Source organism: Budorcas taxicolor, chromosome 17 (assembly GCF_023091745.1).
Source record: "Budorcas taxicolor isolate Tak-1 chromosome 17, Takin1.1, whole genome shotgun sequence".
Lineage (NCBI taxonomy): Eukaryota > Metazoa > Chordata > Mammalia > Artiodactyla > Bovidae > Budorcas > Budorcas taxicolor.
In genome coordinates this window covers 40,585,332-40,604,168 of record NC_068926.1, presented here as the reverse complement: position 1 = coordinate 40,604,168, position 18,837 = coordinate 40,585,332, and the positions used below count along the sequence as shown (strand labels likewise).

The following is an 18,837-nucleotide window of genomic DNA, read 5'->3' as shown; positions in this document are numbered from 1 at the left end:
TGCCTTTATGTACAATGCGAGAAGAGTTCCTGTATCAGCTCCTCCTGCTGATCCTTTCAAACTCCGGCACATTAAAGTTAATGTAAAATGTTACTCTTTTATGCATTGGTGGCCTTCAGTTTCATGGTGTTTATCCGTTGTGGTTCCCTGAAGATCCAGAAGAAATTACTTAGCACATAACCTCTAAGGCCGCTTGATAAGAGTCAAAATAAATTATTCCTTAAACCAGTCTCATTTCAGAACTACAAATTGGTAGCTTAGACTTTTTCTCAAAAATATCAAATGATTAAGTAAAAATTTTTATTCTGATCTACGAGCTTAAAATCAGCTTTTAGTTTATTCCAAAAGTAGTCTTTTATGCACTATAATCTTCTGTTATTATGGTTGATTATCATTACCATTAACTAGGTGGCAAAGTTAAGCACTTCTACTTGGCTATCAGACTTTGGGGGTTGAATCTCTAATAGCAGTTTGTGATTTTTGAAGTTACTTAGCTTCTCTGTGTCTTAGTTTCCTTATATATAAGTTAAGATAATACGTATTTTCTAATGTTTTTATGAGAAGTAAATAAGTTATTTAAGGTGTTTTAGTTTCAGACACATAGTAAGTACTCAAGTGTAAGCAATGATTAACCATAAATAGCTAATACTTTATTATAATTGGGCTTCCCTGATGGCTCCCACAGTAAAGCAGCTGTCTGCAATCCGGGAGACCCGGGTTCAATTCCTGGGTTGGGAAGATCCGCTGGAGAAGGAAATGGCAATCCACTCCAGCACTCTTGCCTGGAAAATCCCATGGACGGAGGAGCCTGATAGGCTACAGTCCATGGGGTCGCAAAGAGTCAGACACGACTGAGCAACTTCACTTTCACTTTATTATAATTACTAATATTGATGTTGATATTACTAAATACTATATTAGAGCAATTGCTAATATCTTACTAATACCAATTTTGAATAATACTTCAAAATGAAAGATGCAAATTGCTTTGAGGATGCCTCTGCATTGTTAGAAAATGCAACGTGATTCTTTCTGTTATACAGGTTTCTGGGTGTAAAAGACGAATCCAAATGTTACTCTCACTCTGTCTAGATTTTTCACAGTAAAGTCACAACTTTTTATAAACTGCCATATTCCTAGAACCAACTCTATTAACAGAATCTACCTTTGAAAATCTTTCCAGAACTGATAAATCTTTACCCTAGCAGACAACCTGTCTCATTGTCAGTCTCCTTAAGACAGGACTCTGAGTTCTGAAGTCTTGCCCAATGTGTAGGAAGGAACAGAGCCAAGACTATGAATTATTTCTCTCCCTCTCTCTCTCTCTCTCTCTCTCTCTCTCTCTCTCTCTCTCTATATATATATATATATATATATATATATATATATGAAGTGAAAAGTCGCTCAGTCGTGTCCAATTCTTTGCGACCCCGTGGACTGTAGCCCACCAGACTCCTCTGTCCATGGGATTCTCTAGGCAAGAATACTGGAGTGGGTTGCCATTTCCTTCTCCAGGGGAACTTCCCAACCCAGGGACCGAACCCAGGTCTCCTGTATTGTGGACAGACACTTTAACCTCAGAACTACCAGGGAAGCCCTGGTATATATTATATATAGTAATATATCATTAATATATTAATAATATTAATATAGTATATTTTCATATTAATATATCATTGTATTAATATTAATATATTTTATATTTTATAACTTTCTTATATAATATATAATATAATTATATTAATATTGATTGATTATTATTAATTATATCATATTATATTGTATATATAATTTTTATAACTCTCTTTTTATATTGGAGTATAGCCGGTTAGCAATGTTGCGATAGTTTCAGGTGGACAGCCAAAGGACTCAGTTGACTATGCACTATTTCTTAAGGCTAAGGACACAGTTTCATTCGGAGAGAGGGAGGGATATTATTCCTAAGAGCCCTATTACTGTTTCTGTCTGTTCCTAGTGTGGTAGGATAATATTAACAGATTGCCTCCCCTAACCAGTATTATCTTCTTTCAGTGTTTTTGTGCATGACTCCACCCGAAACAAGCAGCTAGGCATCCTGTGCTTATTTATTGCTTTAAGGGAAAGATGCAGAGAAAGAAAAGAAAACAGAGGAAGGAATAAAAGGAGTCCGTCCTGGCTTCCATACTTCAAAAAGCTTGGCTTACAGGAACTAAAAAAACTGGCGGAGCAAGAGATGTGGATAAAACATGTTCTGTACGAGCTTGGCTTTCCACTCACAGAAAAAACTGAAACAAACGAACTCCTCTCTTGTGCTGGAGAAAGAGGAGGTTGTGGATGGTAGAAAGTGGGGAGAAAGAGGAAAGGTAGAAATGGACCGGTATAAGTGGTCCTTAACTTGGAGAGTGAGCAAAACAATATCCCTGTATTTGTCAGTGTGCCCTGGAAGTTGCTGTTGTTCAATCTCCCAGTCCTGTCCAGCTCTTCACAACCCCATGGACTGCAGCACACCTGGCCTCCCCCTCATCATCTCCCGGAGTTTGCCCAAGTTGATGTCCATTCCATCGATTATGCCATCCAGCCATCTCATCCTCTGATGCCCTTTTCTCCTCCTGGAAGAGGAGATGCCTTCTTTCTTAGATGGGAGCTTGCAGAAAGGAACTCTGAGCCCAGGAGAGGCTGGGAGAACCAATGACTGGGTTAGGATGCTGAGTTTCTCACTGTATGCCCATGTAGACAGATGGCATTGGGAACCAGAGGTCCCAACCGAAACACTTGCCACCACACTAGACATTCTCAAATTTAGATCCAACCCTGGTGGTGGGGGAAGGTGGGATACCAGAAATTGGCAAAGATTATGGTATCACCAACCCTTTGGAATAGACAATTCAAAATTGAACTTAAAGGTGAGTTATCAAAAAATAAATTTGTGTTTATACGTTTGCGTGGTTATAGGCTGTGACAAGGACACAGACAACTTCGGAGTAACACCCAAGCACGTTGTCAAAGACAGGAAATCAGGAAGGACACCAGGGTTTGGGGAGAAAGCTTCAGGATCTTAGATGTTTAAAGTCAGGCTCTGACAGCAAAATTGGAACTGGTCAGCATGTAACTCTTTAAGGAGACAGCACAATTCTGCTCCTAGTGGGGAGGGCTGGTGTTAATAAGGTGGTAATGTGTGGGAGAGAGTACTGAGTTAGGGCCCCTGCTCTGAACCACATAGAGAAATGGCTGATTCCATTACAAGAACAATCAAGAACGAAAAAGCAATATACAGGCTCTGCCTACTATATGTATGACTCTATAAGAATAACTTGGTTTTCTGACCTGGAACATGGAACCAATGGAAGACAGCAGAGGCCACCAGGGGACAGCAGAGTCTACCAGGAGCAGAAATCATCCCACAGACAGAAATGGTGCCTGGGACTCCAGGCCTGAGGACTCCCAGTGTGACATTCTTCTTCTAGGTGCTGGAGGTGACACGACAAAAACAGTATTGATGATCAGTTGACAATAACACCAAGTAAGAGGGCTATGTCTGTTCCTTTTCTGAGGAGAAATAAGATTAACTATTTTCAGTTGCAAAATGTGTAGTTCTCTGATAGACCAGAACCAATGATAGATACACTGACGTGAACCCAAAAAACCATTGTTTAAATCCAGTTTACATTTATCTAAAAGGACTTCCTCGACATGGATTTTACAATTATCACAGAAATAATAACCAGCACCTACTGCTCACTGCCTTGTGGCAGGCTCTGTGCTAAGTGCTTTACATAACAATGTTATTCAGTCTTCAACTTAACTGTGTCATAGGGGATATTAACATCCTATTATCAGACAAATAAGTGCCAATGAGGTCACAAAAGTTGCCCAGTGTGACTCCAAAGCCAATTCAGAATGTATCGGGCTGGTCAAAAAGTTCCTTTGGTTTTTTAAGTAAAAATAAAAGACACATTTTTCATTTTCACCAAGAACTTTATTGAACAATATATTCACTGTTTGGTTCCACTACCTTTTGTCACTTTTCACTCAACTTCATAATTCCATTTTCCCCAAACTTTCTCTCTTATTGGGCAAAGAACTATTAATAGCAAGCCAGGGCTCTGTGGCTTAAACAGTAAAGAATCTGTCTGCAATGTGAGAGACCCACATTCAATCCCTGGGTTAGGAAGATCCCTGGAGAAAGGAATGGCAACCCACTCCACTATTGCTGCTGAGAAAATCCCATGGACAGAAGAGCCTGGCTGGCTATGGTCCACGAGGTCACAAAGAATCAGACACAACTGAGTGACTATTAATACCAGGTACCTTTTACAGTATTCCAGGGAATTGAAGTTTTTTCCATTAGAGAATTTTGTAAAAACCAAAATAAATGGAAATTTAAAGGCTCATTGAATACAGGGATGAATTCGTAGCCAAGCTGTAACAGTTTTTGCCTGGTCATCAAAGAAATACGTGGCCTTGAATTATCCTGATAGAAGATTATGTGTTTTCTGTTGACTACTTCTGGACACTTTTCATGAAGTGCCTTCAGTTGGTCTGAGGGTAGTACTTGTTGGAATTAATCCTTTGGTCTTCCAGAAGGAGTTCATAATAGAGGACTCCCTTTCAATCCCACCATATACACAATATCACCTTCTTTAGATGAATACTGGCCTTTGGTGTGGTTGGTGGTGTTTCATTTTGCTTAACTCACAATCTCTTCTGTTCCACATTATTTTAAAAATTTATTTTATTAGTTCTGGCTGTGCTGGGTCTTTGTTGCTACACAAAAACTTTCTCTAGTTGTGGCAAGTGGTGGAAACTCTTCGCTGTGGTGTGTGAGCTTCTCTTCATGGTGGCTAGTTTCTCTTGTTGCAGAGTACAGGTTCTAGGTGTGAAGGCTTCAGTGACTGCAGTGCATGGGCTCAGTAGTTGGATCACTGGACCACCAGGGAATCCATATTCCACATTGCCAAGGTAAAAAATAGTCAAAACCTAAATGTTGTGAGTTATGTTTTATTTGGTGGCAATTTTAGGACTTTAACCCCAACAGACAGCATTTCAAGTGACCCTGAGAGAATTGTTCCGAGGACGCAGGGGTAGGGTGAATCAGGTTATATAGAAGTTTGTAACAAGAGGCAGGTAGTCTGAACATCAAAAGATTATTATTAATTAAGGAAAACCAGATATTTCAAGTTAAGAAATTTAGTGGGTTTTTTATATATGGGAAGATGTACGAGTCTGGGCTTACTGAAATCATTTCTTTTATGTGTATCTCAGTTATCTGGGTCAGTATCTTGGGATCTGATTTTTTACATCTTTAGTTTCTCGTTTGGTGTAGGGAGGAGTGGCAGCTTGAGGTGGTTCGCTGGCTGCCGCATAGCAGGCATTGTTCTTCCTGGGGGCACTCCAGGCCCCGAAATTTACCTTTGGAAGGCTAAGGATAGCTGATGGCTATGACATCCTTATTTACAGATATGGCAGGAAATACACTATTTCACAACATTATGTGCATTGTCCACTTTTCATCACCCAGCACAATATATTTTAAAAGCAGAACATTTTCATTACCTTTAAGTAGAGAATCGCATGCAGAAATACAGTCAAGAAGGCTTTTTTTCACTTGTGTGGAAACCAAATATCAAAACAATTATTAATAATATAACCAAGTTTGTGCAAATGATTTTCAGCTCTTGATTTGGATACTATGAGTATGTCAGCCGTCTCCCGCATGGTATAATATTGATTGTTCTCAATTAATGATTTGATTGCTGTCAACTTCAACTGGCTTACCTGACCATGAAGTGTTATCTAGAGAGAAATCTCTAGCATGAAACTTCAAAAACCACTTTTGACATGTTTGACCAGTCACAGCAACTTCTCCATTCACTACACAAATCTTTTTTTGTGTTTCAGTTATATTTTTAGCTTTCTTGAAATAATAAAGCTTTTATGCTTTTATGCCAAAATGTTGCTTTTTTCTTCCATCTTCAATCTTAAAATGGGTACACAAAAATTCACTAATTTTTATGTTTTTTTTTTATGCATGCTAATATGAGAGCGATCACAATGCAATTTAACCAAATTGTTTTCAATGAAGTTAAAGACAACTAAGCACTACTAGAGCCATCTTCAGAAAAAAACGAAAAAACATTTTGACCAACGCAGTACTAGAAAGGTAAAACCTAACACTCTATCTTTAAACCTATAAGTTTTAAATATTGTGTAAGAAACACCAAGATATGTAAAGGGCCTTGAGCTCCTCATGACGTTAGTGCTCGACTTGGTTTATTCTTGCATAACTCGGTTTTGACCTGATATTATAAAGCAGTTTAGGCTCCTATACATTTTGTAAGTTATTGTTGTTGCCATTCGGTCATTCAGTCGGTATCCAACTCTTTGCAACCCCATGGATTGCAGCACACCAGGCTTCCCTGTCCTTCACCATCTCCCTGAGTTTGCTCAAACTCATGTTCATCGAGTCAGTGATGCCATCCAACCATCTCATCCTCTGTCATCCCAGTCTCCTCCTGCTTTCAATCTTTCCCAGCATCAGGGTCTTTTCAAATGAGTCGGCTTTTCACATCAGATGGCCAAAGTATTGGAGCTTCAGCTTCAGCATCAGTCCTTCCAATGAATATTCAGGTTTGATTTCCTTAAGGACGTTGACTGGCTTGATCTCCTTACAGTCCACGGGACCCTCAAGGGTCTTCTCCAGGACCGCAATTCAAAAACATTAATTCTTCGGCACTCAGTCTTCTTTATAGTCCAACTCTCATATTTGACTAAAGGCATTCCTGATAATACCAAAATCACAGAATGAACTACTTCCAAATTCTTTCTCAAAAACAAATAAACGAACATACTGTTATGTCATTTTTACAGGTGGCCAGAATAGTACTATCTATTGAAGGGAATAGGTTCCTAGAATTAAATTTGAAGGACTTTGAATTTGATTATGTTTAGTGAAGCTAGGGTTTAATGGTTATCATATTCTTTATACAATTCCTGCTGATTGTTTTGTGGTTTCAGCTAGGCTTTGGTGCTGTGTTGCGGCTTCATCATCAAGATTTGGCAAGCAACAATGGGAAAGGAAGGATTTCTATGAAGTTGAGAGAAGAGTCATTCAAGTGCCCTGGACTGCACACCAGAAGCAAAGAGCTGACTTTGTACTTTTGCCCACAGAATGGAATATCTCACCTTGCTAAGAAGAAAGGTTTCAGAGAGGATTTTGATTTTTTTTCAGATCACAATGGTGGATCTATTTAAATCCTGGAACTCTGATGATTGCTCCAGAAATTCATGCAACAGAGCATCATCCAAAAAGGTCAGCTTTTACTGTTAATATAAAACTGTGAGGCTGGTATTTGGATCCCTTTTCACAGAGGAGGAAACGGAGTACAAGACATTAAAGAAGTACCCAAAGACCATGATGTCAAGCTGTCAGGCCATGAAACATGCCTCCTAGGTCCCCAAGGGCATTGTTCTTCCTCTATCTGGATGTTTGGGAGTATCTGCCAATAATAACAATTTTGTTTTTGTCATTAGTGATGACAGTTTTATCACTGTTGCTTTTGAGAAAAAGAAAAAAAATGAGCCAACAGATTCAGTTGCTTCTTGAATATTCCCTTAACAGTGACGATTGGATCACACTGTTGAAAAGAGGCCGTGTATTCAGGTCATTAAAAAAATAAAAAAGCTTTTAAGCTTCAGATGGAGAATTTAGATCATAATTATCTAGTACATAGCTAAATTGCAGCTAGATCTAGGAAAATAGAATTCCTCTGTACTCAGAATCTTGATACATGTTGGATGAGGACTCTATTCTTTTGATTTACTTTTATAGCTAATAAGATACTCAGATATAATAGAGTGATAATATTTGCTGAAGTAGTTCCATGAGCAGTACAACATCTACTGGGAAAAAAACTGTCGTTATTCAGCCAACATTACTGAGTACCTAATACCTGCTGGGCTAGCATATAGTTATAAGAACAATACAGTTGCTGTTTTTAAGGAGTTCACTGTTTTCTAAAAGAGACAAAGCATGGTAATAGATGTACAATTTATGTATATAATGCATATACATAATAATACGTATTATACTCAAGACACGGTGGGAAAAAATTGGAACATTAGACTTTAGAGATCTCTAACAATTTTATAGGGGAGGTGTGATTCAATCTAAGTCTTCTTAAATTCCAGAAAATACTTCACCAGGCTAAGAGACCAGAGTCTGGGGACACCTGTTAATATTATACATATAGCATGGCCTAAAAATGATTTCCATTTAAGAAATTAAAAGCCAGAGAAAGAAGAGAAGCTGTTATTCCCAAAGCATGGGAAGGTTAATATGCAGAACATCTGATAAGAGTAAGACCTAGATGCTCAGTTCATTGAGGAAAAAACTAGCGCAGTATGATGGTCTAAATATATCAAAGTCAAACAGAAAAAGAATTCTCCATGTACTCACAATTTAACCCAGATTTGCTCAAAACTCACAACTATAAGCAAAACTTGGCTATATATAAATACATAATTCTAGAGTACACACAGTATTTTCATTCCTTCTCCAAAATCTAATAATGTTTGAGAGAAGTTTAAATAATACCAAAACTCTTAATTGTTCAAAGACTAACTCATGAGAAATTTTCATTTGTATGTGGAAAACTTTTCCTTCTAGTCATGCTGTTTGCCTAAGGAGATTTTTTTTAATAATTAATTTTTACTGGAGTATAGTTGATTTCATTCTGTCTGTCCTCTGATGGATGAGGATAAGAGGTTTATGGGAGCTTCCTGATGGGAGGGACTGGCTGTGGGGACAACTGGGTCTTGCTCTGGTGGGCTCAGTAAATCTTTAATCCAATTTTCTGCTCATGGGTGGGCCTGTGTTCCCTCCCTGTAGTTTGGCCTAAGGCCAAACTATAGTAGGGGCAATGGCAGTAATGGCGACTTCCTTCAAAAGGACTTATGCAAGCACACTGCAGCTCCCAGGACTGTCGTAATCAGTGCCCCTGACCCCGTGGCAGGCCACTGTCGCCCACACCTTTGCTGGAGACTCCCAAACACTCACAGGCAAGTCTGGCTCAGTCTCCGGTGGGGTCACTGCTCCTTTCTTCTGTGTCCTGGTGCACACAAGGTTTTGCTGTGCCCTCCAAGAGTCTGTTTCCCCAGTCCTGTGGAAGTTCTGAAATCAAATCCCACCAGCCTTCAAAGTCAAATTCCCTGGGGGTTCTCAGTCTCTTTGCCGAATTCCCAGGTTGGGAAATCTGTTGTGGGCCCTAGAACTTTTCCAACAGGGCAAGAACCTCTTTCTTATCATTGTTCTCCAGTTTGTGGATCATCAGCTCAGTGGCTCTACAGTGGAGCTAACAGGGACCTCCTCCAAGAGGACTTATAACCTCAGATATACAGATGACACCAGTCTTATGGCACAAAGCAAAGAAGAACCAAACAGCCCCTTGATGAAGGTGAAAGAGGAGAGTGAAAAAGCTGGCTTAAAACTCAACATTCAGAAAACTAAGATCATGGCATCCAGTCCCATCACTTCATGGCAAATAAATGGGGAAAAAATTGAAACAGTGACAGACTTTACTTTCTTGGGCTACAAAATCACTATAGATGGTGACTGCAGCCATGAAATTAAAAGACACTTGCTTCTTGGAAGAAAAGCTATGACAAGCCTAAACAGTGTGTTAAAAAGCAGAGACAATACTTTGCCGACAACGGTCCATATAGTCAAAGCTATGGTTTTTCCAGTAGTCATGTATGGATGTGAGAGTTGGACCACAACGAAGGCTGAGCCCAAAAGAATTCATGCTTTTGAACTGCAGTGTTGGAGACGAAGACTGTTGAGAGTCCCTAGGACTGCAAGGAGATCAATACCTGTCGATCCTAAAGGAAATCAGTCCCGAATACTCGTTGGAGGGACCGATGCTGAAGCTGAAGCTGAAGCTCCAGTACTTTGGCCACTTGATGCGAGGAGCCGACTCTTTGGAAAAGACATTGATGCTAGGAAAGATTGAAGGCTGGAGGAGAAGGGGACGACAGAAAGTGAGATGATTGGATGGCATCACCAACTCAATGGACATGAGTTTGAGTAAGCTCTGGGAGTTGGTGGGACAGGGAAGCCAGGCGTGCTGTAGTCCGTGGGGTCACTAAGAGTCAGACATGACTGAGCAACTGAATAACAGACAACAAATAGTTGATTTACAATGTTGTATTCGTTTCTGCTATACACCAAAGTGATTCCGTCATACATATACACGTATCCACTCTTTTATATTCTTTCCCAATATAGGCCCTTAACGGGTACTGAGTACAGTCCCCTGTGCTACACGGCAGGTTCTTATCTATTTTATGTATAGTAGTATGTATATGTTAATCCAAATCTTCCAATGTATCCCTCCCCTACTGTCCACCTTGGCAATGATAAATTTGTTTTCTATATTTCTATTTTGTAAGTAGTTCATTTGTACCATTTTTAAAGAATCCATGTATACATGATATCATGTAGTACGTGTCTTTCTCTGCCTAGCATTATTTCATTCTTGTTATGGCTGAGTAATATTCCATTGTGTATACGTACCACATCTTCTGTATCTATTCCTCTGTCAGTGGACATTTAGTAGATTTTTAAAACTGTTGTTTTTGTTTAGTCACTAAGTCATGCCTGACTCTTTGTGACCCCCATGAACTGCAGCAGGCCAGGCTTCCCTGTCCTTCACCATCTTCTGGAGTTTGCTTGAACTCAAGTCCACTGAGTCAGTAATGCCATTCAGCCATCTCATCCTCTGTTGCTCCCTTCTCCTCCTGTCTTCAATCGTCCACAGCATCAGGGTCTTTTCTAATGAGTCAGCTCTTCACATCAGATGGCCAAAGAATCGGCGCTTCAGCATCAGCATCAGTCCTTCCAGTGACTATTCAGGGTTGATTTCATTTAGGATTGACTGGTTGGATCTCCTTACAGTCCAAGGGACTCTCCAGAGTCTGCTCCATCACCACAGTTCAAAAGCATCAATTCTTCTGTGCTCAGTTACCAGATAGTTAAGGGAGGCAGGGAGCCCAAGAAAGAGCTGAGGCAGAGTATCAGCGTGGATGCAGGCCCAGGCTCCCCATTTGCCACTGGCACCCCAGCACATACCCCAGACCCGCGGTGCATCCATGAGGCTGGGCTCCAGGGAAAACACCCGGGCCACTGAGGCTCTTTTCCCAGTGCTGGGTAAAGCAGTGATCAGGAACCCGCTGCTCTACGTGAAGTCTCTTATCCAGATAGGTCATGAGTGGTCCCACCACTGGGACCAGCATGCCGGGGAGGAAGGTCCTCTGCCCACAAAACTTCCTCATCTACACTGTGGACCCTGTGCAAGCAGATGGGAAGCTAGGCTGTTCCCAGGCCTGAGCCCCTGGCTGATGTCTGCCACCCTCCCCACAATGACCTGGATGGTATCTCCATCTCTCCTCTGGCTGATGGAGATGGCTTCCAGCACAGATGACATAAGGACATCTCTGAACAGAAGTGGTGAAGGAGACCCCTAGAGACGCCAATGAAGGTCGGGTCCCGCATGCTGGCCTGCCCCTCTGCCTATCATCTCCATGAGCTGCACAGTTGGTTCTGTGGACGGAGGGCCAAGGACAGCCCAGAGTTGAGCCCCACGGGGAAGATTTTCACAGAAGAGCGGCTGCTGGGATTCTCTCTGGGCTTAACCCCTCAACTCCTGGGAGATGCAGTTTTCCTATGGACCTGCTGGTCACTTCATCAATGCCTACCTGGCGGGTGACTGCATGAGGGACACCCCAGGAGGGCTGGGCAATGAGACCACAATCCAGGTTCCCAGTTCAGCCAGGCCCTGGCCATCCGGAGCCACCCTAAATTTGTGATGGGGGTCTCAGTTAGCATGTTGACCTACCCCTTCCTGCTGCTCAGCAATCTCACGGCTGTGAATAACTGAGGGTTGCATGCCAGGTTCCCTGCTCACTCCCCAGTGTTCCAATCCTGGACCCACTGCTAGAAGGACCTGAGTGTGCAAGGCCAGCACGTCTGAGGCTCCAGTGTGTTTTTCTGCTGGGTGGCATCAGGATCGTGCTTTGTCCTGAAGTAAAATGAATCATGTGAAAACAACAGAAGGATCTCTGTTCATTTCCAAGGCAAACCATTCAATATCAGAGTAGTCTAAGTCTATGCCCCAACCACTAATGATGGAGAAAGTGAAGTTGAACGCTTATATGAAGACTTACCTACAAGACCTTCTAGAACTAACACCAAAAACAGATGTCCTTTTCATCATAGGAGACTGGAATACAAAAGCAGGAAGTGAAGAGATACCTGGAGTAACAAGCACCTTTGGCCTTGGAATACAAAATGAAGCAGCCAAACCCTAACAGAATTTTCCCAAGACAATGCACTGGTGATAGCAAGCACTGTTGCTATCACCAGTTCCAACAACACAAGAAACGTCTTTGTACATGAACATCACAAGATGGTCAATACCAAAATCAGATTGGTTATATTTGCAGCCGAAGACAGAGAAGTTCTATAACCACAAAAGCAAGACCAAGAGCTGATTGTAGTTCAGATCATGAAATCCTTATTGCAAAATTCACACTTATATTGAAAAGAGTAGGGAAAACCACTAGGCCTTTCAGGTATGACCTAAATCAAATCCCTTATGATTATACAGTGGGGGTGACAAATAGATTCAAGGGATTAGATCTGATACACAGAGTGCCTGAAGAACTATGCATGGAAGTTGGTAACATTGTACAGGAGGTGGTGATAAAACCATTCCCAAGAAAAAGAAATGCAAAAAGACAAAATGGTTTTCTGAGGAGGCCTTACAAATAGCTGAGAAAAGAAGAGAACCAAAAAGCAAAGGAGAAAAGGAAAGATATATCCATCTGAATGCAGAGTTCCAAAGAATAGCAAGGAGAAATAAGAAGGCCTTCTTAAAGCGAACAATTCAAACTGATAGAGAAAAACACTAGAATGGGAAAGACTAGCGCTCTCTTCAAGAAAATGAGATATACCAAGGGTACATTTCATGCAAAGATGGGCATAATAAAGGACAGAAATGGTACAGACCTAACAGAAGCAGAAGATATTAAGAAGAGGTGACAAGAATACACAGAAGAACTATACAGAAAAGGTATTAATGACACAGATAACCACAATGGTGTGATCACTCACCTAAAGACAGATGTCCTGCAGTGTGAGTGTAAAGTCAAGTGGGCCTTAGGAAGCGTCACGAAGAACAAAGTTAGTAGAGGTGATGGAATTCCAGCTGAGCTATTTCAAATCCTAAATGATGATGCTATTAAAGTGCTGCATTCAATATGTCAGCAAATTTAGAAAACTCAGCAGTGGCAACAGGATTGGAAAAGGTCAGTTTTCTTTCCAATCCCAAAGAAAGACAGTGCCAAAGAATGTTCAAACTACCACAGAGTTGCACTCATTAAACATACCAGCGAGTAATGCTCAAAATCTTTCAAGCTAGTCTTCAAAAGTACGTGAACCGTGAACTTCCAAATGTTCAAGCTGGATTTAGAAGAGGCAGAGGAACCAGAGATCAAATTGCCAACATCCATTGGATCATAGAAAAAGCAAGAGAACTCCAGAAAAACTTCTGCTTCATTGACTATGCTAAAGCCTTTGACTGTGTGGATCACAACAAACTGTGGACAATTCTTAAAGAGATAGGAATACCAGACCACCTTGCCTACATTCTGAGAAACGTGTCTGCAGGTCAAGAAGCAACAGTTAGAATCGGACATGGAACAGTGGACTGGTTCAGAATTGTGAACAGAGTACGTCAAGGTTGTAATTGCCGCCCTGCTTATAACTTACTTGCAGAATGCACATCATGTGAAATGCTGGATTGGATGAATTACAAGCTGGAATCAACACTGCCAGGAGAAACATCAACAACCTCAGATATGCAGATGACACCACCCTTAGAGCAGAGCGGGAAAAGGAACTAAACAGTGTGTTGATGAAGGTGAAAGGAAAGTGAAAAAGCTGGCTTAAAACTCAATATTCAAAAAACTAAGATCATAGCATCCAGTTCCATCACTTCATGGCAAATAGATGGGGAAAAAATAGAATCAGTGATAGACTTTATTTTCTTGGGCTCTAAAATCACTTCTGATGGTAACTGCAGTCATGAAATTAAAAGACGCTTGCTCCTTGGAAGAAAAACTATGACAAACTTAGAAAGCATATTAAAAAGTAGAGACATAGCTTTGCCAACAAAGGTCTGTATAGTCAAAGCTATGGTTTTTTCCAGTAGTCACATATGGGTGTGAGAGTTGGACCATAAAGAAGGCTGAATGCCAAAGAATTGATGCTTTTGAACAATGGTGTTGGAGAAGACTCCTGAGAGTCCCTTGGACTGCAAGGAGATCAAGCCAGTCAATCCTAAAGGAAATCAATCCTGAATGTTCATTGAAAAGACTGATGCTGAAGCTGAAGCTCCAATACTTTGGCCACCTCAGCTGAAGAGCCAACTCACTGGAAAAGACCTGGATGCTGGGAAGGATTGATGGCAGGAGGAGAAGGGGACGACAGAGGAAGAGATGGTTAGATGGCATCACCAACTCAATGGACATGAATTTGAGCAAACTCCAGAAGATAGTGGAGGACAGGGAATCCTGGCGTGCTGCTGTTCATAGGGTTGCAAAGAGTTAGACACAACTGAGTGACTGAGTAACAATGACAACAAACAGAGTTCAGTTCAGTTCACAAATCACCCAAAACACCACGCTGTCTGAGCCTGGCCACTGTGGTGAGGCCTGATCATTTCCAGGCACCTGTCAGACCAACGGAGCAGCACCTGGAAGTGCTCAAGACTGGCCGGACTCCAGTTTCTATATTCCCCCTATGCTTCTCTGGAAGCAGGGTTGGGTGGGGTTGAAGCTGTGACCAGTGGATTGATGACTGTTAGACCCGGGAAGTTGGGGTATGGCTAGGGAAATGGGGCAGAATCCCCTACTTTGCACATTTCCTAAGTCTGTCTTGTGCAGGGGACCAGAGAATGGCTTGTGGAGGCCCAAGTTGGATGAGCAAAGGGTTGTGAGGTCAGGTGTCACCTTCCGCATTCACATCTCTGGGATCAGCCCCGGCTCTGATCCTGCTGGCCAGCTGGGACCTTTGCTCTCTTGCTTTGTAAATAGACTGTGATCCCCTTTCACAAGGCCACCAGCCTGTCCAGGTCTTTGCTGGAAGCTCACTTTATTTTTCTCAACACTGGCGGCACCTTCTGAATGGAAATCATGTGACTGCTCAGAACATGGCCCCCTCGTCAAATGCTTGTCTGTTTCATGCAGGATATGGTTACCCATGCAGTTGTGAATACCCAAGTGTTAGGCAGATCGTGACTCTAGTCCTATCCAATGTAAAGGTCCTGGGACTTCCCTGGTGGTACAGTGGAGAGTGATCTGCCTGCCAGTGCAGGGAACATAGGTTCAATCCGCAATCAGGGAAGATCCCACATGCTGCGGAGCAGTAAGCCTGTGTGCCGCAACTGCTGAAGTCCATGTGACTACAGCCTGCGCTCTATGCAGAAAGAGAAGCCTCCAGTGAGAAGTCCGTGCCCTTCAATGAAGAGTAGCCATGGCTCAGCACAAGCAGAGAAAGCCCAGGCTCAGTAATGAAGACGCAGCACAGCCTAAATAAATATATATATAAAAGTTCCTAATAAGATTTGACCCTTTCTCCCTCAAATAAATATATTGATGATGATTTAGGGGGAAAAAAAAAACCAGATATTTTAACAACTTTATGAAAAATGTAAATGATGACGAACTCAGATTGTGGGACTTTATGAGCTAAAAGAGGCACCTTCGTAATTTATAGTAAGGCACATTTTATTGTTTAGAATTATTTGTATATTATGAAATTTGTAGTATTTAAAATTTTAAACAGCTGATTTTAAAATTCTTTGGGCATCTTTATTTTAGTGGAAGATAGTTAATTAACATTAAATTGAAATTTTATTTTTTTAAATGAATAAAGTTTTAACTTTTTATTTTGTCTTGGAGTACAGCCAATTAACAGTGTTGTGATAGTTCAGTTGAACAGCAAAAGGACTCAGCCATACATATACATATATCAGTTCTCTCAAACTCAATCGTCTCAATCAATTTCCTCAAACTCCCCTTTCATCCCGGCTGCCACGTATTGAGCAGAGTCCTCTGTGCTCTACAGTAGGTCCATGTTGGTTATGCATTTTAAATATAGCAGTCTGTCATGTCCATCCCTAACTCCCTAACTATCCCTTCCTTCCATCCTTCCCCTCACCAACCAAATGTTCATTCTCTAAGTCTGTGAGTCTGTTTCTGTTTCGTAAATAAGTTCATTTGTATCATGTCTTTTTAGATTCTACATATAAGGAATGTCACGTGATATTTTTCCTTCTGATTTACTTCACTCAGTATGACAATCTGTAAGTCCCTCCATGTTGCTTTATTTTAGTGGAAGATAATCAATTGCCATTTAGTTGAAATTTTAAAACAGCACTAATATTTGTTGCATGCTGATGTGTCACAAGTGTTCCGTATACTTTACTTACTTTTTAAAAAGTAAACTGCACATTCAACAGTGAAGTAAGTCGGAAAGAGAAAGACAAATATCATATATTAATGCATATATATGGAATCTACAAAGACGGTACTGATGAACCTATTTGCAAGGCAGCAATGGAGAGGCAGACAGAGAACAGACTTGTGGGCACCTTGGGGTAAGGAGAGGGTGGGATTAGTTGAGAGAGTAGCGTGGAAACATATACATCTCCGTATGTAAAATAGATAGCCAGTGGGAATTTGCTGTGTGATGCAGTGAGCTCACACTTGGTGCTCTGTGACAACCTAGAGGGGTGGGAGGGCGCTTCAAGAGGGAGGGGACTTATGTATACCTATCACTGATTCCTGTTGATATATGGCAGAAACCAATATAATATTATAAAGCAGTTATCTTTCAATTAAAACAAATTTAAAAAAATAAGTTACACATTCAAAGAGTACAATCAAAAGACAGAAAAGATATTTACTGAAAAGTTATCTGGACACTCAAGAAATTCTTTAAAAATTTCCACCAGGAAATTGCAGCTTTAGAGGAAATCAATGCTATTCTTTTCTTGAGTGTTTTTCTTTAGCTTTTTTGTGATTATACAAACAAATATGTGTGTGTGTGTCTTTATTTCCATCCTGTTTTTACATACTGTTCTACATCTTGTTGCTTCTGATTAGCAGTATATCCTGCAAATATCCCATTTGGTGACATAAATATTTCCTTGTTATTCATTACAGCATGATATTTGATTGCATGAGTCCATCAGAACAAACCTTTATAGATGGAAATTTAGTTTTTTTCTACTCTATTCTTATTATAACAGTGCTGTATTAAATATTTGTATACAGTTATCAGTTTGCTCATTTACAAATATATCTATCTATTTAATAAATTCCAGCTAGAGGAATGCTTGTCAGAGGTATGTATATGTATTTGATAAATATTGTTAGATATTGCCAAATTGTTTTATGTGGTGTTTGGATACATTTACACTCCCCCAAGCAATGTATGAGAGTATCTGTCTCCACCAGACTCTCACCACCAAAGGTGTTTTTAATCTTCTTGATATTTGCCAATCAGATAGGAAAGAAGTACCTTATTTGTGCTTTAAATGGATTTTTTTATTAATCCCTATAACAATAAGTACTATTACTAACACCATTTTGTATATGAGGAAATTAAGGCTTACGGAAGTTGGGTTACTTGCTCAAAGTTACTCAGATAAAAGGTGGAAGAATCAGGATTAAACTCACTCTTATCTGTGTCTTAAACAAAACTCCTAACCCTTAAGGATCACAAGCCAATAAATAACCTTAAAACTTAAATTATATTTCTCATAATCATTTTTGATGATTCAGAACTTAATTGAAAAGGTAGAGGAGAATATCATAGTATCTTCGTGTCAGCATTATTGATATAATTATCACTGAAAAATAGTTGTATTGTCCTGGTTTAAAAAGCACCTTTGTGGATAGATGCCAGGTAAACTGGCTTCAGTGGTCTCATATGCCATCACCAAACATGAAAAATTTCATCCCATCCTCCAAAACTTCAGCTCTCAGAATCCACACTCAGTGGCCTCGTTTCATAGCTAGCTGAACACAGAGGAATTAATTTATAAAAATTGAAATAAAACTTCTTAAGCCTAAAATGTTGATGTCACAATAACATGCTTGGAATCTAAAAGGTAGCAGAAGGATTCCACAATACCTTTCTTCTCCATAGCTCAGAGTACTTGGCAGGTTAAAGTATAGGCCTTCCTCACAGGTTGATGGTGTAAGTCTGCAAAACGAACAACTGAAACCACGTGACTATTCCCTGCCAACTTCTGACATTATTAGTGAGACTGTGCGTGTGGTGGAGAAACCAACTAGATGAAAATCATGTGCTCACAGCGTTTCAGGCTGCAATGTGGAAACATCACACGTGCTTGTTCTGGGTGTGGGCTCACAGCGTGTGACAGGTCTGACTTGTTTGCAGTTCTCAGCAGTGTGAGTTTGAGGTCTCTGCCTGCCCAGAGAAGTTTCGCAAAGAGGAAACACTATTACCTCAACCTCAGCTCAGAAGCACCAAAGCCTGCCCTAGAATCTTCTGGGTGGCGTTTCACGTCAACAAAGAAAACAAGGAGCACTTACTAAATGGTGTGGAGGCAGACAGGGGTCCATCTAGAAAAACAACAAAGTCAGACATCTTTCTTACATCTTATACCCAAATGAATTTCAGATGTATAAAAGATTTACATGTAAAGAAAAAGAAAAGTTACCTCAAATGGGAGAGGGCTTTATGACGCAATACTCAGAACCCATAAAAGA

The 18,837-nt window shown here is 40.6% G+C and overlaps 1 pseudogene; it reads left to right on the top strand.

Moving 5' to 3' along the window:
- Window positions 1-11,124: 11,124 nt before the first annotated feature.
- On the top strand, window positions 11,125-12,062 carry LOC128062087 (mitochondrial carrier homolog 1-like; annotated as a pseudogene).
- Window positions 12,063-18,837: the final 6,775 nt, after the last annotated feature.